The sequence below is a fragment of the Lissotriton vulgaris genome, chromosome 11 (assembly GCF_964263255.1).
Source record: "Lissotriton vulgaris chromosome 11, aLisVul1.2, whole genome shotgun sequence".
NCBI classification, from domain to species: domain Eukaryota; kingdom Metazoa; phylum Chordata; class Amphibia; order Caudata; family Salamandridae; genus Lissotriton; species Lissotriton vulgaris.
Genome location: NC_141699.1, coordinates 602,929,449 through 602,954,912, shown reverse-complemented (window position 1 = coordinate 602,954,912; position 25,464 = coordinate 602,929,449). Strand labels below are relative to the sequence as shown.

Sequence of the window (25,464 nt, the reverse complement as noted above, 5' to 3'; positions counted from 1 at the left end):
CACCTGCACTTCCGGATCCACACCGACCCCAACACCACCCTCAGAGGAACACTCATCTACAGACCCCCGGACCCCGGGCTCAGTTCAGCGGCTCCATCGCTGACCTCGCCAGCACCCACACACTCGCCTCCACGGACTACATCCTCCTCGGGACCGGAACTTCCACCTCGAGAAAAACAACAACGCCAACTCCGCCACCCTGATCGCCAACCTGGGCCTCAGACAACTCGTCACCACACCCACCCACGATGCCGGCCACGCGCTGGATCCCGTCTTCTCCAGAGGCTCCCACGTCGACTTCGACCACACCACCAAACTCCACTGGACCGACCACCGCTGCATCCATTTCACCTTCAAAAAACCAACCACTCACCACGCACCCAATAGCTGCCTCGCCGCTGCTGGAGCAAAGTCACCGAAGACCAGCTGTTCACCTCCCTCGCCAAGAACCCACCCACCGACCCCACCAACCCAGACGCCACAGCCCAAAACCTCAGATAGTGGATCGACAACTGCGCCCACACCCTCACCCCGCTCAAGAAACCCTCCAACAGCCGCGCCAACAAGAGAGCCATATGGTTCACCAACTAGATCCTTCTCCTACTTCACCGCCAAGACCTGGAACACCCTCCCTACCCACATACGGCAGACCCAAGACCTACTCACCTTCAGAAGACTCCTCAAGACCTGGCTCTTCGAGCAGTAGCAGCACCCCCTTCCCGCAGCGCCTTGGGACCCTCACGGGTAAGTAGCGCGCTTTACAAGTACTCTGATTGATTGATTGATTGAGATATTGTTCTTGGTAATGATTGCGACACCACCCCCCTTTCCCAGGGTACGGTCCCTTCTCAAGATGGAATAGCCTGGGGGTAGAGCTGTGGCTATTGTAGGTTTAGATGTTTCTGTGAGCCACGTCTCAGTCAAAAATAAAATGTCCAGCCTGGACTCTTGTATATCAAATTTAATATTGTATCCCAATGATTTCCTTTGGAACAACCAACTCTGCTACAGTGAAAATAGCTTTTGTGGCGTTGTCACTGTAAGGACACGTTTAACAATAAACTTTGACATGTCCTACCTTTAAACACCAAGGACCCTGCCTTAAGGACAGTGATGATTATTTATGAGTGACCTAATAATATTTAAAAGGAAGGATTAGGCCTGTCAAATGGGTTATTTTGAGACATCGAATTTGCAGTTTTAAAGCTGCAAAGCCAGGCTACGGAGAGTAGGCCTGTAGTCATGTTTACTCTGTCACTATAGTGTATGGGTGCTGCAGTTCACTTGTGAAATTTAACTTACAGGCCCTGGGTACTCTTTTGCACCATATACTAGGTACTTATAGACAACGGAAATAAACCAATCAGGGATATACCAATGTCATCATGTTGAAAGGTGCAGCACAGGCACTTTACCGTTGGTTAGCAGGGGTAAAGTGCACAGAGTTCTACAGCCAATAAAACAGCTGAGACAAAAATCTTGAGGTACATCATGCAAAATATGGTCATTTCCAACAGAGTTGATATTTCAGAACAGCAGAATAAAATGTTGTAATTCAGATACATAATAAGAACAAACACATTTTAATCAAGACCTAACAAATGGCAGGTGAGGTAGATGTGACCATCTGACATAAACTCGTAACTAGTTGGAGGGAGGTGCCATGTTTACAGTCCAGGAGAACAATCTTGTGTATACTAATTGACACAACTATGTGAGATCTCACCAATACCATTACATTTAAAAAAGAATGCCTTATAAATCATGCTTATTTTATGATCACAGATGAGAGAACATAGAAGCTTAAGGTAACTGAGTAGGAGGTGCACATCATTAAGAAAAATATATATGAACGAAATCTTCAACACATGTAATCTCAGAATAGATGAGAAAGTTGCCTTGTTGACACACATCCCTGAAACATTCACTGTTGTTTCACCAACAAGAAGGACTACAATAGTATATAAGAAAAGGTGGCATATATGTAAACAAAGAACTTACGATACATTAGTACAGAAATGCCTCCCTGATGCCTTGTTTTTTGGACGGAGTCGCATAGCTTTTGATCTTCCCCACACATCACAGCTGACCTCCCATGATGTTTGTAATGATAGGCACATGTGTGTGCTTGTCTTGTGGGGCGACTGAAAGTTGAGGGGTGAAGGCTGTGACAATGTTCTCTGGCAAGGGATTGCTGTAATTGTATGATTTGCCTTATGTTGCATCACAGGCCTATAACTGCATCACAAGTACATGTTTTTATCATGTTATGTTATGTTATCATGCTCTGCTTGGAACAATTGTATGGGGTACAAAAGGGGGTGGTGATGGACGAAGCATCTGAATCAATCAAACACTCACACCCAGTCAAAAGATCTGGGTTTAATCCATCACCGTTCTTTAGCCCACTCTGCCACCCCAGTTCAGACATGGCTATATGCAAATCAGTCTGACCCTGTGCCTCATGGGAACAGTCCAGCCCGAACTGCCAAGCCATGTCTTCCCTGGACCGAAACAAGCCTCCTTAATGTCAATAAGGGTCATTATTCATCCATGCAATCGAGCCCCACATGTAAACATTTGATGGTCTTTTTTAGGCACTGTTTGGGCTAAATCATCCCTGAACCCCGTCAAAACCCTCATTGAGAGTCTCCAAGCCCTTTTTCACCTCTACCACTATGTCCGCCTGGGTTTTGTAGATTAGTCTTTCAAAGTTTTTGGTATGTTCTTCTCCATCCACAGATGGACAAGATGCTCTTTGACCCCTGGAGAGCTTTGTGATGTGTTTATTGGAGCCCTCTCACAGAGTGGCTGACATGCCTTCCATTTCATCCATGAGCATGTTTCTTAGTACAAAGAGGGCAGGGATGGCTCCAGGGTGCTCCATGACTCAGGTGTAGCCAAAGGCTTTTCCTTGATAGTGGAAGGACCTAGCAAGAAAACAAAAATATGCATATCTGAAGTTTTATTTGATCAATGGTGTCTTCTTGTCTGCTTCCTAAAAATTGTAAAATTAAATTCCTAAAAATATATTTTGACTTCATGCTTGGTATCATATTTATTATATATTAACAATGGAATGTCGCACGCTCTCATTTTCCCGTACTGTATGCGCTCATTTGGGGTGTCATTGAAATGTAGGTAGATGTACCCAGTGTCTGAAGTGTTTCTAGATCTCATATGTGGCAGTTTTTATTTAAATCACAAAAGAAAGTTTGACCCTCTTCACACCAATAGAAACCTTATGTTGAATATACAAATTGTTATATTTAATCCTAATACATGTGGTGCTTACCGCTCAAACTGACTGGCTCACGTCAGTGGCAAACTAAACTAACAAACAGATACTGTTTGAGAGCGGCGCACTATTCACAAGCCCCCGTGGGATGCTCCTGTTAAACACAATTCATTGGCTTCATTATCTGTACACAAATTTATGAATCAAGCTTTCTCTCCCAAACTAAGGGCCTCATTGTGATTGTGGTGAATCCGCATACTCCGGGCCGGCGGAAGCCACCGCCGTCCCGGAGTATGCGGATTCACCGCTGCAGCCACATAGAACACCCACCGCCAGATTAGGATGGCGGTGGGATTGCGGATGGACCAGCGGCGGACTGCAGGTCCGTCCGCCACTGATCTGCGGGGAGGGGAGGGCTATTTCGTGACGGTGTCTGCAAGACACCGTCAGCCAAATTAGGATTTGCACGGAGACATGCTTTTCCGCGGCGGCTTTTCCGCCGTGGAAAAGCATGTGGACTTTGGCTTTTGGGGGCCCGTTGCGGGCCCCCAGGGTGTCGGGGGTGGGGGGTGCACATGGGGGGTACCTATGGTACCCCCCAACATTTACATGCACAAAGCGGCAGGCACCGCGCGGTGCCTGCCTCTTTGTGCATGTAAATGTAATACATGCATTTTTAACATTGCGGCGGGTGCAGCTTGAAGCTGCACCCGCCGCAATGTTAAAAATAGAGGATGTGACCGCCACTCTGGAGGTCACATCCTGATCTGCATGGAGGGACCGCCGCTGCCCCTGCGGACGGTCCCTCCTTCTCTATGGTGGCGGACGGACTCAGGTCCGTCCGCCATCATAATCGGCCCCTATATGTCCATGCAACTATCAATTGTTGCCACAATAACAAAAATTCAAATTCTTCAAGGCGTCATGTTTTTAATGACAGTTTCCTTTCTTGGTTTTTCTCTTCTTGGACACATTACATCATGTACATAGGTTCATCACGATATCGTATTCAGTCAATCCCAATGCATTTCGGTATCGAGATACCTTCGTCAGGGGAATACTGCAATTAAAACCAACATAACAAAAATTATCTAAACTCGAAAATGGGGAATTTTGGACCCAACCTCGTGTACATGCAAAACATAGTGCAATTTTGTCATAACGAGTCCCAGATCAAAAAACATGCTGGTGCCTCCGTGCTTCTATTGTGCAATCAGTGTGTATAACTACTAACATGCCAACCTGCCCGGTGTCACTCTGCCACCTCATGCTGATCATTGTCAATGATGTTCGTACCTGAACACCTCAGTCGGTAGCTGGCCACTTTATACAGTATGCGAAGTTCCTATCTGAAAAATGAAAAGCTCTCAATGCCTGCCGACGACAGAGAAGTTTCCTGAGCTAACTCCGGTATCAAAATACCGCCTACCGGTCGAGCCCACTGCCTTTACGTGTCCCGTCTGTTCTGTGTCTGAGTTGAACTCGCCGCTAATTCTTAAAGCTCTGTGAATGAAGAGACTATATCAGACCCTATTTTAATACGCCCAGGTACTCAAATGCGAATAGTGCAATAACGCGACAATCGCCATTTACCTGACTTCTGACTCCAACCGGCCTCTCTTCGTCTCGCGTGTTGCTTGGACTGTTTCCTGTTTCCTATATGCCGCCACCACCCTCGGACTAGACACTAAACACGGACTCCTCATCTATTCTATTGCCGGGCGCCATCTTGAGATGATCTAATCATATCAATGTATGTGTGTTAGAAAAAGAAGATAACTGAACTAGCCAGTGAAAAACTGGAGAGGTATTCGAAAAAGGCTCGGCCCCCTGAGCTAATAGTTCTATACAATTACTGACTGGCCCGTAAGCATATGTAAAATGTCTTAATACTAGCACATTTCAATCGGTACTGGTTTTGACAAAGTTACTATACATGTTTTAATTGAATGAATATTAGAATTGTACACATCACATTATTCTAAATTATAGCAAATTACAGAAAACACATAAATTAAATTTTATCATTAAGACCACATGGTTCAAGCGTATTCAGACTTCGAATCCAATATGTTTCTGTTTGAGACAATTGGCGGTTAGTGTCAGCATGTAACGTTTCATCTATGCTCTCAAGTACAGTGAATCGCAATTGTGGTATGGTGTGTTGCCGCTCTTTCCAGTGCATGGCCGGACTTGGGGTTGCTAGTTCTTATCATACTCTTGTGCTCCGTGATACAAACTTTTACCTTCCTCATAGTTTCCCCACGTATACCAACCCGCAGGGGCATTTGATGGCATACACTACCCTACTGGTGTTACAGTCAGACGTGTGTCTCAATTGAATCTGTTTACCAGTTTGTGGGTGTGGGAAAACGTTCCCTACCATAACATTACTGCAATGGCCACAGTTATGACATTTCACCATACCTCTGTGGTGGACTGTACCTATTCTGGTGAGTGGTTGTTTCAATATTTCTTTCAAATTCTTTGATCTAGTATGGGCAAACATAGGCTTGCCTACAAATACTGTCTTGAAATCAGCTTCCTGTTCAATGACCTCCCATCTGTTTAAAATGCTTTTCTTGATTAATCTACAGTCAGTTGAATGTTTGATTACAAACACCTCCCTTTTCAATGGTTCTGTGGTTGTTTTGACCAGTAGTTCTTGTCTGTCTTTAAGACTAGCTTTAGGCTTGGCTTGCATAAGTACCTCATCCGGATACCCTCTGTCTTTGTAGGCCTGTGCCATTACCTCTATCTCTTGTAGACCCTGTGTCTCTTGCGAACAGATTCTGCGAGCCCGCAAAAACTGGGAGTAGGGTAAATGGTTTTTTAAGGACATGGTGTGAAAGCTGCTATAATGCAGCGCATTATTGCGATCTGTTGCTTTCTTGTACAATCTTGTGTGTAATTCCTGTCCCTGTTTTTCAATGAGTATGTCAAGGTAATTCATGGTTTTAGCATGGACGGAATGGGTTATTTTGATCTGATCATGACACTCATTCAACTCAGTGAGAAGAGTCTTTAATTCGTCTTGTGGACCATTCCACACTATTAGAATGTCGTCGATATACCTGACGTAAATTTTTAAATGTTGTGTCCATCGGTGGTTCTGCAGAATGTTAGTCTCCTCATACTTTGCCATAAATATATTAGCAAAAGTTGGTACCCCAGTAAAACCCATGCTGGTACCTGTCCTTTGAAGGTAAAAACTGTCCTGCCATTTGAAATACCCATGATAGAGGCAAAAGTGAAGTAACTCAAGAAGAAACACATTGGTCCCTTCATTGTAATCATGCCTTAATAACATCCATTCCACCACCTCTATTCCCTCCTGATGGGGAATAGAGGTGTACAAAGCTGCTATGTCTACAGTACATAACCATATTGATTCCTCTGAAGTGATTGTAACTTCATTGATTCTTTTTAGACAATCTGTCGTGTCTTGTATGTAAGTACTCCATTGTTGAACTAAAGGTTGCAGATAATGGTCCAAGAACTTGCCTAATGGTTCATGCAGAGACCCACATCCAACCACCCTCCCACGGAACAACAGCACACAAAACAAAACGGACAAGGAAGGGACAAGGTTAAAAAAAAGCAAAGAAACAGGAGACATGTGGTCTTAATGATAAAATTGTATTTATGTGTTTTCTGTAATTTGCTATAATTTAGAATAATGTGATGTGTACAATTCTAATATTCATTCAATTAAAACATGTATAGTAACTTTGTCAAAACCAGTACTGATTGAAATGTGCTAGTCATAAGACATTTTACGTATGCTTACGGGCCAGTCAGTAATTGTATAGAACTATTAGCTCAAGGGGCCGAGCCTTTTTCGAATACCTCTCCAGTTTTTCACTGGCTAGTTCAGTTATCTTCTTTTTCTAACACACATACATTGATATGATTAGATCATCTCAAGATGGCGCCCGGCATTAGAACAGATGAGGAGTCCGATTTTAGTGTCTAGTCCGAGGGTGGCGGCGGCATATAGGAAACAGGAAACAGTCCAAGCAACACGCGAGACGAAGAGAGGCCGGTTGGAGTCAAACGTCAGGTAAATGGAGATTGTCGCGTTATTGCACTAAGCGCATTTGAGTACCTGGGCGTATTAAAATAGGGTCTGACATAGTCTCTTCATTCACAGAGCTTTAAGAATTAGCGGCGAGTTCAACTCAGACACAGAACAGACGGGACACGTAAAGGCAGTGGGCTCGACAGGTAGGCGGTATTTTGATACCGGAGTTAGCTCAGGAAACTTCTCTGTCGTCGGCAGGCATTGAGAGCTTTTCATTTTTCAGATAGGTACTTCGCATACTGTATAAAGTGGCCAGCTACCGACTGAGGTGTTCAGGTACGAGCATCATTGACAATGATCAGCATGAGGTGGCAGAGTGACACCGGGGTTGGCATGTTAGTAGTTATACACATTGATTGCACAATAGAAGCACGGAGGCACCAGCATGTTTTTGGATCTGGGACTCGTTATGACAAAATTACACTATGTTTTGCATGTACACGACGTTGGGTCCAAAATTCCCCATTTTCGAGTTTAGATAATTCTTGTTATGTTGGTTTTAATTGCTGTATTCCCCTGACGAAGGTATCTCGATACCGAAATGCATTGGGATTGACTGAATACGATATTGTGATGAACCTATGTGCATGATGTAATGTACCCAAGAAGAGAAAAAACAAGAAAGGAAACTGTCATTAAAAACATGACGTCTTCAAGAATTTGAATTTTTGTTATTGTGGCAACAATTGATAGTTGCATGGACATTTAGTTTGGAAGAGAAAGCTTGATTCATAAATTTGTGTACAGATAACGAAGGCAATGAATAGTTTTTATTTAAAACCATACTAGGCTGGTTATTTATTACATATTTAATCACATTTTCAGTCAGATCTGTTCGTGGTTTCTACCTTATTGACACAACAGACATTCTGATGAGTTGTAAATGACTGCTGATTAATTTCCCCATGACTGAAAATAATAACATACGCCATACAAATATTTGTATTGGGCTCTCTGTAACATCATGCACCTTCTGAGACTGAATGTGCACTTAACTGTGTGCACGGAAAAGGGAGAAAGCGCAATATCTGTGGTAATGAATGTGTTTACTGTTCTATGCATGCACGAAGTAAAATACATTTATAGACATGCACGAAGTTAAATACATTTATAGACATTTTTATTAAAAATAGTCATTATATTTTTTAGATGAGTCCTGTGCTGACTGCGATGGTGATTATTTCTTTCAAAACATGAAGACTTATTTTTTTAGTGAGAGACACTTTGATTTGAAGAACATAGGAAGGACTTGATGAGATATTCTTTTAAACACAAATAGTTGTAATTTCTTGGTAAAGTAACAAATCACCAGGGGGTAACACATACTTACCCATGTGTGTATGGATGTGGATGAAGGCATATTAATGTGTCTAATTATTATGTGTCTATGATATTTTCATAATATTAAAAAGCCTTTGCATTTTGTAGAAATTAGAAGCATGTATATACACATTGCAACATTTACGTGTCGGATTATTTCTATCACACATGGCCTTGGATATCCATCTTTTCTACTCTTTACCGACAGGACAGGTCATTGCCAGGGGAACAGTAGTATATCTATGTATATATATATATATATTATGTCTACCATGTTATATAATAAACATTTATGACTGTTATGGATCTGTTTTGGCAAAGATTGACATGTTTGGATTTTTTTTGTATTTCTGCTAAATGTAATGTTCATCTTTTACTTAACTTTCGTTTTTAATTAGTACAGATTAAATGATTGACAGTAGAGCAGAATGTTCATTCGTTGCCACGTCACACGGTACTGATGACATGTATTTATTAGGAACTGTGAATGTAACACACGATTACTTTAAGCTGTGTTAATGAGTCGCATTTACTTGAACAAAACATTAAAACATAACTCTGTGCTGCTATGCTCAGCCTCTACACTGAACAAGCTGATGAATTATGAGTGCCCATCTTGTTATACACTGTTATTTGACTGCTTTGTAGCGCATTCTCTTACCGACAGTTGTCATCTGCGACCAGATGAGAGATGAGAATTTGAAAATATTTTGGTTATTATACATGAATGTAATGTCACTCATCCTGAAAGGCCGCAGTCCAACAGGGACTTACAAAGTGCATAAACTGGATGTATTAAATAGTGAACACATGCAGACGCTGTGTTAATTTATTTAACAAGTTGTTAATGTATTTAACAAGTAACCTGCACATAACAAAGGTTTGGTGTTGTAAAAATGTGAGTTCAGCCTAACTCATACTCGTTCTTAACCAATCCCAATGTGCTCTATAAGTGTATGGCAGCCTTAATTGTGTACTACCAAAAACAACTCAATGGCACTTCCAGCAGGAACACACAGGCATGGGTGCAAACTTCGAAGTGGCCCTGGTGCTTGGGACCATCAGCATTTCAGTTAGGGCACATATTTGTTCAAGGACAAAGTCTGATCTTGAGGTGCAAGAAGCAGATAGGGGGTTGTATGAGTAAAGAGGCCAGGGTTTGCAGTCGGCAGTATTAGGTGGCAGAAACTAGAGATGTGTGTGACTGGAAGGCGCTGGGAGCAGAGAGGGTAACATTTGTACATTTGTTTCGTGAAACGTTGTTTACCAAATGAAAATAGTATTTATTTTAAATGAAATAAGAAACACTACTTACTGTTCACACATACATCTGTGTAATACACCCCCATTATACTTGATTTAAAAAATAAATGTAAATAAAAAAAAGCATTGTATAGCCCAGGGAGTACTATTACCTTTGTGGTTATGGATCACCTAACTGTAGAAATTATTACACTCTTCTAAAAGGCATTCACCTACTGTCTATCCTGTTATATATCAGATAATGTGCTTAAGCATCTGAAATTGAGTAGTGTACACTATGCAAATGCAAGTTTAACAGCAATGACAAACACAGCCAATGGCTGCGTCTGGCATCTAATATTATCAAAACCCATATGTGTTGAGATATGGTTGACTTACTAACATCTTTTAGTCTGAAACATTATTTATTCTGAGATGTACTGGTGTCCTTTAGATGTACGGTGCCTGTTCCATCAGTTCCACCAACCATCTTAGGACCAATCACATCTGTCACCTGCTTCTACGTGGCGGTACAAAAGGGGGTGGTGATGGACGGAGCATCTGAACCAATCAAACACTCACACCCAGTCAACAGATCTGGGTTGAATCCATCACCGTTCTTTAGCCCACTCTGCCACCCCAGTTCAGACATGGCCATATGCAAATCAGTCTGACCCTGTGCCTCATGGGAACAGTCCAGGCCGAACTGCCAAGCCATGCCTTCCCTGGACCGGAAACAAGCTTCCGAGGACCGGTTTCTGGCATTTCAGCCATCTTCAGCCAGGCTTGCCTGAATCCAGTGGCAAAGTGAGCAAGGGACTCACGTCTGAGCATACCCTGCCAACTTATGGTGAACAAAGCGGTACAAAAGGGGGTGGTGATGGACGGAGCATCTGAACCAATCAAACACTCACACCCAGTCAACAGATCTGGGTTGAATCCATCACCGTTCTTTAGCCCACTCTGCCACCCCAGTTCAGACATGACCATATGCAAATCAGTCTGATCCTGTGCCTCATGGGAACAGTCCAGCCCGAACTGCCAAGCCATGCCTTCCCTGGACCGGAAACAAGCTTCCGAGGACCGGTTTCTGGCATTTCAGCCGTCTTCAGCCCGGCTTGCTTGAATCCAGTGGTAAAGTGAGCAAGGGACTCACGTCTGAGCATACCCTGCCAACTTATGGCGAACAAAGCGGTACAAAAGGGGGTGGTGATGGACGGAGCATCTGAACCAATCAAACACTCACACCCAGTCAACAGATCTGGGTGGAATCCATCACCGTTCTTTAGCCCACTCTGCCACCCCAGTTCAGACATGGCCATACGCAAATCAGTCTGACCCAGTGCCTCATGGGAACAGTCCAGCCCGAACTGCCAAGCCATGCCTTCCTTGGACCAGAAACAAGCTTCCGATGACCGGTTTCTGGCATTTCAGCCGTCTTCAGCCCGGCTTGCTTGAATCCGCACCACCCCCTTTAGTACCACCTGCTTCTACATGGGCATCAGCTCCAGGTGGAAGTATGGGCCGCCACCTTTTTTCAAAGTAGGTCCCAGATTCTCTGCTAACTTCGCCTTTGTCCTGCACTTATAATCATGCCACCTCTTTTTACATTTCTCCACAGTCAAGTGTAATGGTGTCACCACATTGACAAAGAGGTTTTTGCCTGCGCACTCCCTTTTTATCTAATGCAAGTATTCAATTGTTCAAAAAATTGTTTGCACAATGTATGTGTGCTGTTTGGTTGAAAGGCAGCCAGCCCAAAATAACAATCAACCGCTGGTGGAAAACTCCACTAGTTTACCAAACGCACTCCAATGTAATTAAAGTATAACCAATATACAAAACTGTTATCTGATTTTTTCAATTAATCACACATAAAGATTTTTCTTTTTCAGAAACCATGTATTTTTGGAATTTTTACATTTGAATATTGTTACGTCACCATTTCAGTCTCAAACTATATAATGCGAAATTTAAAGACTTAAGCTCTATGTCACCAAAACACAATGTTGCTATTGTAGTTACAATGTAGATACATTTTTAAATACTACAAAAACCATAGTTGAGGAAAAGGCCCAATGCATTTCGGGGGGTTCCCTTCTTCAGGGGCACTGCAAAAATAAAACAATGTATGACCATTATGTTACACAACGATGATACATCAACAGAAAACTAATTAGCATTCTCTTAAATGCGAAGGCAGTTCATAGTACTGTCACCATCTAGTACATTTATCTGTTGTGAAAGCTGATAAATATGAACTTCTCATTAAGGTCAAAACGAAAGAGATGAAAAAACAGGGTAGAAATAGTGGATGAGCAATGAAAACACCACCACCACGAGTGAATAATGTTACTTTGAAATTCGTTCCCATTGAATAAAAGTTGCAGTAATATATCGTCATGTTAGACTGATAGGACTACCGAAGTACAGATACTGTCCCACCACACTGTGACTTATTGGAAAAAAGGAAGGTTATGACCATGTACTCACATCCCAACTACTTAATAATGTATTGTAGTCTAACTGGAGTTCTAGCCGGAAGAAAACTGTCTAATGCGAGTGCTTCAGCAGAGAAAATTAAACAACAGAATTTGTATCCATCAAAGACATGAGATGGAATCAATGCACTCAGTTGCCAAATAAGCAATGTGCTACTTAGTATACTTACTCCCATAATACTTATATGACTGCAACCAGTATACTGCTAAACAGGTTGTTGCTAATATGTAGCCATTAGCTTAAAAACTGTGTTCAATCATATAGAAACAATGGTTCCCTTCCTGTTATCACTGCTCGGGTGTAGACCATAAATAGCGGAAAGAGCTCTTGTATCTCCACTACCTGCGAATGAATGAAAGTGTTATCATAAGAAGCTATCCATACACAGTAAGGTCTGTCTATTCTGATAACATACTCTCTAATTGGACAAGTTTGTGAATCGTACTGTCATGTAATTAAAGAAAGGCCATGTTTACAAACCTAGATGGAATCTAACAAGGACATCTTAAATATATGAGAGCTTTATTATCAAAACACTGGCCGAAAACTGGTGTTAAGTAGCAGTCACCGTATTACAGTTTAGATTCATTTGTTTACTACCATAGTAAACTAATTCCCCTCTGACAATCCTTTCCTGAACATAGTGCCGAAAAGGTAACTGTGTCTTCGAAGAACTCTTATCACCAAACCGTTTTAACTCACCAAATACTCTGTAATCCTCGCAAGATAAGACCACGTCTTCTACTCTCAATCTACAAGATAAATAAAGCCGCTTTAGAACATGTTTCCCTGATCTCTATCATGATACTAGCTAAACGGGTTGTCGGCTCACCTTAAATTGCACGAATCAGCGACGGCACTTCCTCCAAGCTCTACCACGCGCTAAACTATCACTGGCGTGTAGCGATTTTGTGCACCGCGTCGGCCTAATAGACAAAAAGATAGGGCTAAACTGTGACGTCCATCATGGTGCGCCCGCAATGGCCTCATAGACAGAGTAATAGGACTAAACAAGAACGTCCATCTTGGAATGGTAAAGTTACTGATAACAACATGTATGGTTTGGAAAGCTTCTAAATTCATGGTAATACGAGTAACAACGACCGAAAATATTCCCCGAAGGAAACACAAAATCGGGACTGCTTAAGCATAGAATTTATTGTTTTTGGTTACTGAGAACCTTGTGGACAAACACGCGCAATATAAAGAACCGCGAAGTATCACACTATATAGAATTCAGATTAAACTCCGATTGATGTCCGCAAAAATTAGTACCAATGGATAAAACCTAAGGACATAGCAAAGGAATGGGAGAGAAAGTTAAAGATATAACAATGTGTAAATTACAGAAAGGAAAAAAAGGGAAACAAAGAAGAAAAAAAGGTAGAAAGAAGACTAACCAATAGATCAGCCCAGTTCAAAAAGTGTGAAATGATACGTGATGTGAAGACTTCCATGATAGTGTTTCTTTTGTTTGACCTAAATCAGAGCCCATTTACAAAGACTAGTGAGTAAAAACAGCAGCTTGAGCGTAATAGAAAAATTGCATTGAAAAATGGCATTAATAATAGCGTGTGAGCCTATGTTATTATTTATAAACATTGCATTACAAAAAACACTGCAATTCAATTCTGTCATTGAGCCCACTTGGCACCATGGTCTGCAAAATTTTTGTCCACCAGGCTTCTCTCTGAGCTAAATGAATAGAATGATTGTGATCAGGTTTCACTGCAACTATTTCAAGAATGGTGAACCTAAGCTGAGCATTGGTATGCTGGTGTTCTAACCAATGTGTGGCAAAAAAGGACTTAGTGGACTTTGTTCTGAATGTGCTTTTGTATTCAGATATGCGCACCTTAATTTTTCTTGAGGTTTTGCCTACATAAAGTAGTATAGACAACAAATGGTCCCTGACATACTTTCACTAATGAGAACAATCACAACTTTTAATATATGTTCTTGACTCCACAAACACGACTCAATCTATGGTTTCACTGACATAGGTGATGCTTGCCCACAGCCTCAAAAATCATTTACAATAGGTACCAGTAACCAAATAAAACCAAAAAAAAAGGGGGGTTCAACTGGGTAACACATTTAATATATCATATGTTGACGAATGAGAATCAATGTCTCTATATACACATACACAGATCATAAGACAAATTACATTTTCTTCTAAAAATGAGAGAATGAACGTGCACAGAGAAAAGAATAAAGTGAGTGCTCAAGTGAATGATCGAGAAGATCAGAAAAAAGTGTAGGTCATTTATATACAAGGAACATTGAGCCTGTCCTGGGTAATGCTTGTAAAAAATACTTCTTTTTTACTCGCTAGACGCTATCTACAATTCCTTGGTTCTCAAATTGCACCGTTGGCAATAGGATTGCCAGGAAGAAGGGGATGGAAGGTGGACTGGGACAGGGGTCAGTAGGTACAGGCTCCAAGAGGGGAATGTAGTCGACGTTTCGACCCAATCATGTGGTGGGTGGTTCAAGTCCTCAACAACGGGTCTTCATCAGGACGGAGTAACAGGGGGAAATCTCTCTGTGTGCACATCAATTAAAAGGCACCTGTAATGATAAATGAATAGTGGGGCTAAGTATCACTGTATTGTTTGGAATGGGTCCACTAATGACCTATGTGAAAAAGCACTCACCCTCCCGTGGTGCCTTGACACGTCACAGTGCGACGATCGGTCCGCACTCGTAATATGCAAGTATCCAATGGTATACTGTGAAGTAGAGAAAAGAGGTAGCCATTAGTGCTACACAACTTTATGTCACATATGAGTGACTGCTGATCAATGACATAATCCATTAGAGCTACATCCTTAATCTCCCATATGATTGATTTATTCAGTTTGGGGAGTTGCTTGTAAATACCAACAATATTGGCTATATATATTTGCGCTAATTGTCCCAAATCTTTTTAAAGAGGCAGAGGTCCTAATGTATCTAATCAACAATTAAGCAAATTCTAAATTATAAGGTGACTGTTCGCAGTAATCTCGCAGTGGTCACTTACCCAATGCGTTTGTCACTGGCGTTCAAATTTCGAAATTGTATATAGGTTATCAATCCGGCACGTCTGATGCCAATTGCTGTGAAGGAGAAAGGACAGAGCGTCTCTCCATTAGCGCGCTGTCCGTATAACATGGCCAAAAATCAATTGTTTGCCATAGGATATGTTACCCCATTCAATCCATAACATACCTCGTGTCTTTAAACCAAGTAGAGGTAACTAGTTATCTGGCGCCGTTCCGTAGATTGCAGCTTTCCGTCTCGCACCGCGTTATGGAATGCGGAAGCAGAGACTGGAGCCGCGAGATGGTATTCGTAGCCAGGCAACCGGCGCGCCTACGTCATGGCGTCCCGCGCTGCTAGGCAACCGGCGCGCCTACGTCATGGCGTCTAGCCCGTTGCTAGGCGGACAGTCAGCCTTGTTTTAGTCTCCGAAGAGATAACGTACACAATGTTCTATTCCCGGCATTGTTGAAGATAGAACAGAAGGATTCATGTGTTTACGTCAATGGAGCATTGATGTGCTCGTAGATGAGGTGCGATTTGTTACAACGAGAGTGGGTACTCTCAAGTGTTGAACAATAGAATTGGGCTAATGCAATGTCCTAGGTCAGGTCGAGGAATTGCCGGGTGCAACATGGAATACAACTCTGGGTGTGTTGGTTAGATGAATCAGAGGGATAGAATACTGTGACCAACATTTCAAATATAGGATACTGCAACCAATATGTTAATTTGATAATCCAGGACATTCAATATGTAAACATGTCAAACAATTGTGATATATACATACTGCATAAATTTGAAATGTTGCATATATAAGGTGCATGGATTTGAAAAATTTTTAATGTACATATCGTCCAATCAAAGGATACATAGGTGCAACTGTACGGTTGTTGATTACATGCAGGTAAAGCTATTTAATTAAATAAGAGGATTCAGCCATTATATAGTGTTGCCATCTGTCTTGTTGTTTCTTCGTATTCATTGAGGCCCTTGTTCACAGTGTCGAATGTGTGCATCCATTTGCATTCCCGAACACTTAAACAGTTTGAGAAATTACCTCCTCTTATATTGACAGTAACCTTCTCCAGCACCCACCATCTTAGGCTCTCAGGTGTGTGATCAAACTTTATGAAGTGTTCAACTAGCGGTGCCCCTTGGACTCTACAGCGAATCCTGCTGCAGTGCTGCAGGATTCTGGTTTTTACTTTTTGGACAGTTTGCCCTATATACCAAAAATCACAGGGGCATGCAATTACATATATAACCCCTGCTGAGTTACAATTAGTGTGTTGTTTCATTACATGCGTATAGTTATTATAAGTACATGATTTTAGTTCTTCCGCTAGCTGACATGCTTTACAAGATCCACATCTGTGGTGGCCCAGCACAGGTGGCGTGTTCCATAGAGTGGACTGAGCATCCCTGGATACACTGGGTAATAGTGATTGGACTACATGGTCCCTCACACTCCTTCCCTTTTTAAAGGCAAACATAGGTGGTGTCATAATCCCTATATCCTCAGCCACCAGGTGCCAATGTGTACTTATAATCTTCTTAATTTCAGTGCTTTTTGTATTGAATGTGGTGACACATGTTAACCTTTCATCGCTGTTATTGATTTTTATCTTTGGCTCTAACAGGTATTCTCGGTGATAGAACCAGGCTTTTTTTCGGGCCTTTTTTAACAGTCGTTGTGGATAGCCTCTCTCAGACAGACGTTCCATCAGTGACATAGATTCATTGAAGAAATCCTCCTTCCTGGTACAATTCCTGCGCAACCTCAGGAACTGACCATAGGGTAGGTTGTCCCTGAGATTGCGCGGATGGTGGCTATTGTACCGAAGAAGGGTATTCCTCTCACTGGCCTTTCTATAGAGGGTGGTGTGTAACAATCCCTCATCCTCCACTATAGAAATGTCTAGGAAATTGATTTTCTTTTTGCTAAATTCAAGGGTAAACTGTATATCCTTGGAGCGTTGGTTTAGCCATCCATGGAAATCCATCAAGGTTTTTTCATCACCTTCCCAAATCATCAGGACATCATCGATATATCGACGCCATGTCCTGATGTTTGTGAAGTATGGGTTAGTGTCACTATATATGAATTCCCTTTCATAGGCGTCCATGAAGAGTATGGCCAGGTTCGGCGCAAAGCTTGCCCCCATGGCCACCCCACATGTCTGCACATAGTAGTCTCCCTCAAAATAAAAGAAATTTTTGCGCATCGCAATCTCAAGTAAATCCAAGATAAATTGAGTAGGTATCTGACATGGTCTAGGACGTTCCTCTAAAACTTCTCTAATCACTTCAATAGCTGCTGACTGTGGTATGTTCGTATAAAGTGATGTGACGTCCATCGTGGTCAGGATATTCGTGTTATGATTGAACATATAGCCATCCACCAATTGTATCGCCTGCATGGTGTCTCTTACATAGGACATCGTACCCTCAGCCGCTGGTTTAAGGAAGATGTCAAGATATAAAGTAGCCCACACGGGCATCTGATGGTGTAAATTACATTAGAGCTGTTGCAATCTCCGTTGTATTTTAATGAAATGCTTTTCCCTGATAGTGGGTGGTGAATGACGTTCCCTATCATTACATTATTACAATGTACGCAGTTGTAGCATTTACGCATTCCATTGAATTGCGTTTGATCTTCAGGCACTTTGGAGGTCAAAATTTCCTTAAGGTTCTTGCTTCTTGTGTACGCAAACAAGGGCTATTCGTCATATAAGCCCTTAAAATCAGGCTCTTGTTTCAGTAATTCCCATCTAGATTTGATGATGTGTTTGATTGCTTGAGATCTTGATGAGTATTTAGAAACAAACACATGTCTGTTTGTCTTCTCTTTTGGCTTGGTGTTAAGTAACACCTCACGTTGTTTAGTTTCAGTCTTGTTCAAAGCTGTCACCAAGACTTCCGCAGGATACCCTCTTTGTTTAAATCTCTCTTGCTGTTGTTTTAAGGCATCTTGTAGGTCTACTGAATTAGAGGTTATCCGCTTCACTCTTAGCAATTGAGAGTACGGAAGATTATTTTTCAATGAAGGAGGGTGAAAACTTGAATACAGAAGTAGATTATTTCTATCAGTGGGTTTTGTATACACTGATGTTTCAAGCTTGCTAGCTGTTTGAGTTATCAAGACATCCAAGTAATGGATTTGCTGTTGACTTATCTCATGGGTGAATTTGATTCTTTCGTGTTTATTGTTAAGTTCATCAATCAACTGTTCTAGCAAGTTTTGGGAACTTTTCCATACAAGGAAGATGTCATCAATGAATCTTATGTAGAAAGCTAGATTCTTGGCCCATGTTTCCTGCTTAAAGATATGAATGTCCTCAAATTGAGCCATGAAGGTGTTGGCGTACGCCGGTGCGCCTGAAAAACCCATGAAGGTTCCACTTACTTGAAGAAAAAATTTGTCTTGCCAAGACAAGTAGCTGTGTTGAAGACAGAATATCAACAATTCCAAGATGAAAATTTTGTTGACTTCCAGTTCAGGTAATTGTAGCAACGCCCATTCACTAGCTTCTACGCCATCTTTTAAAGGGATAGACGTGTACAATGAAGTCACATCTATAGTGCACATCAACCAGTCCGGATTGTATGTTTTCTGCACTTCTTGAAACAAGTTCAAGAAATGGGTGGTGTCCTTTACATAACTGTGCCATGATTGAACACATTTTTGTAGAAAATGGTCAATAAGTTGTCCCAATGGTGAAAATATAGATTCACAACCTGACACTATTGGTCGGAATGGCGGATTATTTAAACTTTTGTGCACTTTCGGGAGCATATACAGCCTTGGTCTTCTTGGATACTGTACTGTCAAAAACTTTCGTAGTGATGGTGTGATCCATTCCATTTCTTCTGCTTTATCTAAGATTTGACAAAGTGTTGACATAAAGCTGGAAGTGGGGTCCTCTTCTAGTGGTATGTAAGTAGTTTGATCTTCCAAATGTTCATTGACCTTCTGTACGTAAAAACTTGTGTCCATTACAACAAGGGCACCACCTTTATCTGCCATTTGACGAGTGATTTGATCATCTGTACTCAATCTCCTGAGAATATCCAATTCATATTTTCTTAGGTTGGGCCGCATTCTTGGATGTAAATTCAATTTGTTGAGATCGTGACGTATCAGAGATTCAAAGGTGTCCAGAATTTTATGTGTCACCGGGGACATAAACGTACTTTTGGGTCTGAAATGCCTCATTTCTGAATCTTCACTTTCCTGTTCCAGTGTTTGTGTGTCTGCTGTCGGTACTACATTTGTGAAGAAGTGTTTTAACCTCAAGTTTCGAAGAAACCGAAAGACTGACACTTCAAGTTCCAATTTATTGGTGTGGTAAATTGGTAAAAAAGAAGTTCCTTTGTTGAGTACCAGTTCTTGAGCACTAGTCAGTTGCTTAGACGAGATGTTAATTACGAGGGTTTGCCCTTGCTCCTCAGACTCCGGGCTTCCGCTTCGCGTTCCTTGGCTTCTTTCTCCTTTTCCTTTGTTTCCTTTTCCTTGTCTTTGGCTCCTCCTTGTTTTTTTTGGACGTCTGGAGGTCTCCCTCCTCCTTGTACCTTGTCTAAAAAAGGCGAAGCTGCAGGTGCACTAGCTTCATTTCCTGTCCCTGATGTTGTTGGTTCTTGCCTCATTGCTAATGGCTGTCTTGATGGGTCCAAATCATTCTCCGAAACTATTGATTCTTGTGACGAGGTGGCAGGTTTTTGATATGGACGCCTTTTGGCGTACACCTCTGCCCAGGTGTAAACCTCGTTTAATTTATAGTCAATAGTATCTCTCCGGAATTTTCGTAATTTTCTTTCTTGGATTTCCTTGCCATAAGAATCCAATTTAGTATTAAGATCTTCCAACGTAAGTTTCCAAAAGACTGCCTCACAGCGATTAGACAAATCTGATTTGATGATGTTAATCTCTTCTTCTAGCTCCTTGATGGTTTTAGAAAGTTCTTCAATTAATAACAAAATTAAATCCAGTGAACATTTGTTTAATACTGCCTGCCACTTTTCCATGAATCTTTTATTATATTGGAATTTATATAACAAAGGCTTAATAGGCAATCGTAACCCTCGTGGTATTCTCTGTACCTTGTGGTACTGTATAAGGGTCGAGGCGTGTAACCGTTGACTCAGTGCTCTTTTGGCTATAAATTCCAATTGTTTGAGTTGTTGGGGAATGGAGCTGCCTTGCGCATCAAATGATGGTGTTTCTTCAATGAGTGAATAAATACTTTGGACTTGTGTGTCTGTGTAAGTTCTCGTGTCTGCTCTATTTTCAGTTAAATTAGATATACTGTCAAAAGACATTTTCAAGTAAAAGGGTTTGCGGGGTGCTGCGGGTAAATGTGATTGGCAACAAAGTTAAGAAAGAGGTTTTTGCCTGCGCACTCCCTTTTTGTCTAATGCAAGTATTCAATTGTTCAAAAAATTGTTTGCACAATGTATGTGTGCTGTTTGGTTGAAAGGCAGCCAGCCCAAAATAACAATCAACCGCTGGTGGAAAACTCCACTAGTTTACCAAACGCACTCCAATGTAATTAAAGTATAACCAATGTACAAAACTGTTATCTGATTTTTTCAACTAATCACACATAAAGATTTTTCTTTTTCAGAAACCATGTATTTTTGGAATTTTTAAATTTGAATATTGTTACGTCACCATTTCAGTCTCAAACTATATAATGCGAAATTTAAAGACATAAGCTGTATGTCACCAAAACACAATGTTGCTATTGTAGTTACAATGTAGATACATTTTTAAATACTACAAAAACCATAGTTGAGGAAAAGGCCCAATGCATTTCGGGGGGTTCCCTTCTTCAGGGGCACTGCAAAAATAAAACAATGTATGACTATTATGTTACACAACGATGATACATCAACAGAAAACTAATTAGCATTCTCTTAAATGCGAAGGCAGTTCATAGTACTGTCACCATCTAGTACATTTATCTGTTGTGAAAGCTGATAAATATGAACTTCTCATTAAGGTCAAAACGAAAGAGATGAAAAAACAGGGTAGAAATAGTGGATGAGCAATGAAAACACCACCACCACGAGTGAATAATGTTACTTTGAAATTCGTTCCCATTGAATAAAAGTTGCAGGAATATATCGTCATGTTAGACTGATAGGACTACCGAAGTACAGATACTGTCCCACCACACTGTGACTTATTGGAAAAAAGGAAGGTTATGACCATGTACTCGCATCCCAACTACTTAATAATGTATTGTAGTCTAACTGGAGTTCTAGCCGGAAGAAAACTGTCTAATGCGAGTGCTTCAGCTGAGAAAACAAAACAACAGAATTTGTATCCATCAAAGACATGAGATGGAATCAATGCGCTCAGTTGCCAAATAAGCAATGTGCTACTTAGTATACTTACTCGCATAATACTTATATGACTGCAACCAGTATACTGCTAAACAGGTTGTTGCTAATATGTAGCCATTAGCTTAAAAACTGTGTTCAATCATATAGAAACAAAGGTTCCCTTCCTGTTATCACTGCTCGGGTGTAGACCATAAATAGGGGAAAGAGCTCTTGTATCTCCACTACCTGCGAATGAATGAAAGTGTTATCATAAGAAGCTATCCATACACAGTAAGGTCTGTCTATTCTGATAACATACTCTCTAATTGGACAAGTTTGTGAATCGTACTGTCATGTAATTAAAGAAAGGCCATGTTTACAAACCTAGATGGAATCTAACAAGGACATCTTAAATATATGAGAGCTTTATTATCAAAACACTGGCCGAAAACTGGTGTTAAGTAGCAGTCACCGTATTACAGTTTAGATTCATTTGTTTACTACCATAGTAAACTAATTCCCCTCTGACAATCCTTTCCTGAACATAGTGCCGAAAAGGTAACTGTGTCTTCGAAGAACTCTTATCACCAAACCGTTTTAACTCACCAAATACTCTGTAATCCTCGCAAGATAAGACCACGTCTTCTACTCTCAATCTACAAGATAAATAAAGCCGCTTTAGAACATGTTTCCCTGATCTCTATCATGATACTAGCTAAACGGGTTGTCGGCTCACCTTAAATTGCACGAATCAGCGACGGCACTTCCTCCAAGTTCTACCACGCGCTAAACTATCACTGGCGTGTAGCGATTTTGTGCACCGCGTGGGCCTAATAGACAAAAAGATAGGGCTAAACTGTGACGTCCATCATGGTGCGCCCGCAATGGCCTCATAGACAGAGTAATAGGACTAAACAAGAACGTCCATCTTGGAATGGTAAAGTTACTGATAACAACATGTATGGTTTGGAAAGCTTCTAAATTCATGGTAATACGAGTAACAACGACCGAAAATATTCCCCGAAGGAAACACAAAATCGGGACTGCTTAAGCATAGAATTTATTGTTTTTGGTTACTGAGAACCTTGTGGACAAACACGCGCAATATAAAGAACCGCGAAGTATCACACTATATAGAATTCAGATTAAACTCCGATTGATGTCCGCAAAAATTAGTACCAATGGATAAAACCTAAGGACATAGCAAAGGAATGGGAGAGAAAGTTAAAGATATAACAATGTGTAAATTACAGAAAGGAAAAAAAGGGAAACAAAGAAGAAAAAAAGGTAGAAAGAAGACTAACCAATAGATCAGCCCAGTTCAAAAAGTGTGAAATGATACGTGATGTGAAGACTTCCATGATAGTGTTTCTTTTGTTTGACCTAAATCAGAGCCCATTTACAAAGACTAGTGAGTAAAAACAGCAGCTTGAGCGTAATAGAAAAATTGCATTGAAAAATGGCATTAATAATAGCGTGTGAGCCTATGTTATTATTTATAAACATTGCATTACAAAAAACACTGCAATTCAATTCTGTCATTGAGCCCACTTGGCACCATGGTCTGCAAAATTTTTGTCCACCAGGCTTCTCTCTGAGCTAAGTGAATAGAATGATTGTGATCAGGTTTCACTGCAACTATTTCAAGAATGGTGAACCTAAGCTGAGCATTGGTATGCTGGTGTTCTAACCAATGTGTGGCAAAAAAGGACTTAGTGGACTTTGTTCTGAATGTGCTTTTGTGTTCAGATATGCGCACCTTAATTTTTCTTGAGGTTTTGCCTACATAAAGTAGCCCACACGGGCATCTGATGGTGTAAATTACATTAGAGCTGTTGCAATCTCCGTTGTATTTTAATGAAATGCTTTTCCCTGATAGTGGGTGGTGAATGACGTTCCCTATCATTACATTATTACAATGTACGCAGTTGTAGCATTTACGCATTCCATTGAATTGCGTTTGATCTTCAGGCACTTTGGAGGTCAAAATTTCCTTAAGGTTCTTGCTTCTTGTGTACGCAAACAAGGGCTATTCGTCATATAAGCCCTTAAAATCAGGCTCTTGTTTCAGTAATTCCCATCTAGATTTGATGATGTGTTTGATTGCTTGAGATCTTGATGAGTATTTAGAAACAAACACATGTCTGTTTGTCTTCTCTTTTGGCTTGGTGTTAAGTAACACCTCACGTTGTTTAGTTTCAGTCTTGTTCAAAGCTGTCACCAAGACTTCCGCAGGATACCCTCTTTGTTTAAATCTCTCTTGCTGTTGTTTTAAGGCATCTTGTAGGTCTACTGAATTAGAGGTTATCCGCTTCACTCTTAGCAATTGAGAGTACGGAAGATTATTTTTCAATGAAGGAGGGTGAAAACTTGAATACAGAAGTAGATTATTTCTATCAGTGGGTTTTGTATACACTGATGTTTCAAGCTTGCTAGCTGTTTGAGTTATCAAGACATCCAAGTAATGGATTTGCTGTTGTCTTATCTCATGGGTGAATTTGATTCTTTCGTGTTTATTGTTAAGTTCATCAATCAACTGTTCTAGCAAGTTTTGGGAACTTTTCCATACAAGGAAGATGTCATCAATGAATCTTATGTAGAAAGCTAGATTCTTGGCCCATGTTTCCTGCTTAAAGATATGAATGTCCTCAAATTGAGCCATGAAGGTGTTGGCGTACGCCGGTGCGCCTGAAAAACCCATGAAGGTTCCACTTACTTGAAGAAAAAATTTGTCTTGCCAAGACAAGTAGCTGTGTTGAAGACAGAATATCAACAATTCCAAGATGAAAATTTTGTTGACTTCCAGTTCAGGTAATTGTAGCAACGCCCATTCACTAGCTTCTACGCCATCTTTTAAAGGGATAGACGTGTACAATGAAGTCACATCTATAGTGCACATCAACCAGTCCGGATTGTATGTTTTCTGCACTTCTTGAAACAAGTTCAAGAAATGGGTGGTGTCCTTTACATAACTGTGCCATGATTGAACACATTTTTGTAGAAAATGGTCAATAAGTTGTCCCAATGGTGAAAATATAGATTCACAACCTGACACTATTGGTCGGAATGGCGGATTATTTAAACTTTTGTGCACTTTCGGGAGCATATACAGCCTTGGTCTTCTTGGATACTGTACTGTCAAAAACATTCGTAGTGATGGTGTGATCCATTCCATTTCTTCTGCTTTATCTAAGATTTGACAAAGTGTTGACATAAAGCTGGAAGTGGGGTCCTCTTCTAGTGGTATGTAAGTAGTTTGATCTTCCAAATGTTCATTGACCTTCTGTACGTAAAAACTTGTGTCCATTACAACAAGGGCACCACCTTTATCTGCCATTTGACGAGTGATTTGATCATCTGTACTCAATCTCCTGAGAATATCCAATTCATATTTTCTTAGGTTGGGCCGCATTCTTGGATGTAAATTCAATTTGTTGAGATCGTGACGTATCAGAGATTCAAAGGTGTCCAGAATTTTATGTGTCACCGGGGACATAAACGTACTTTTGGGTCTGAAATGCCTCATTTCTGAATCTTCACTTTCCTGTTCCAGTGTTTGTGTGTCTGCTGTCGGTACTACATTTGTGAAGAAGTGTTTTAACCTCAAGTTTCGAAGAAACCGAAAGACTGACACTTCAAGTTCCAATTTATTGGTGTGGTAAATTGGTAAAAAAGAAGTCCCTTTGTTGAGTACCAGTTCTTGAGCACTAGTCAGTTG

At 40.9% G+C, this 25,464-nt stretch overlaps 1 long non-coding RNA gene across 4 annotated transcripts in view; it reads left to right on the top strand.

The window, feature by feature from the left end:
* The first annotated feature begins 7,192 nt into the window (after positions 1-7,192).
* The window catches only part of LOC147683218 (uncharacterized), a 278,489-nt gene continuing 260,217 nt past the window's right edge, over positions 7,193-25,464 (top strand). For 2 of the 4 annotated variants that reach the window (XR_015300935.1, XR_015300933.1), the window contains exons 1-3: positions 7,193-7,301; positions 7,392-7,465; positions 7,546-7,598. This is a non-coding gene — a long non-coding RNA (uncharacterized LOC147683218). The remainder of the gene's footprint in view (positions 7,302-7,391; positions 7,466-7,545; positions 7,599-25,464) is intronic. The other 2 variants (XR_015300934.1, XR_015300932.1) reach the window with 1 other exon arrangement.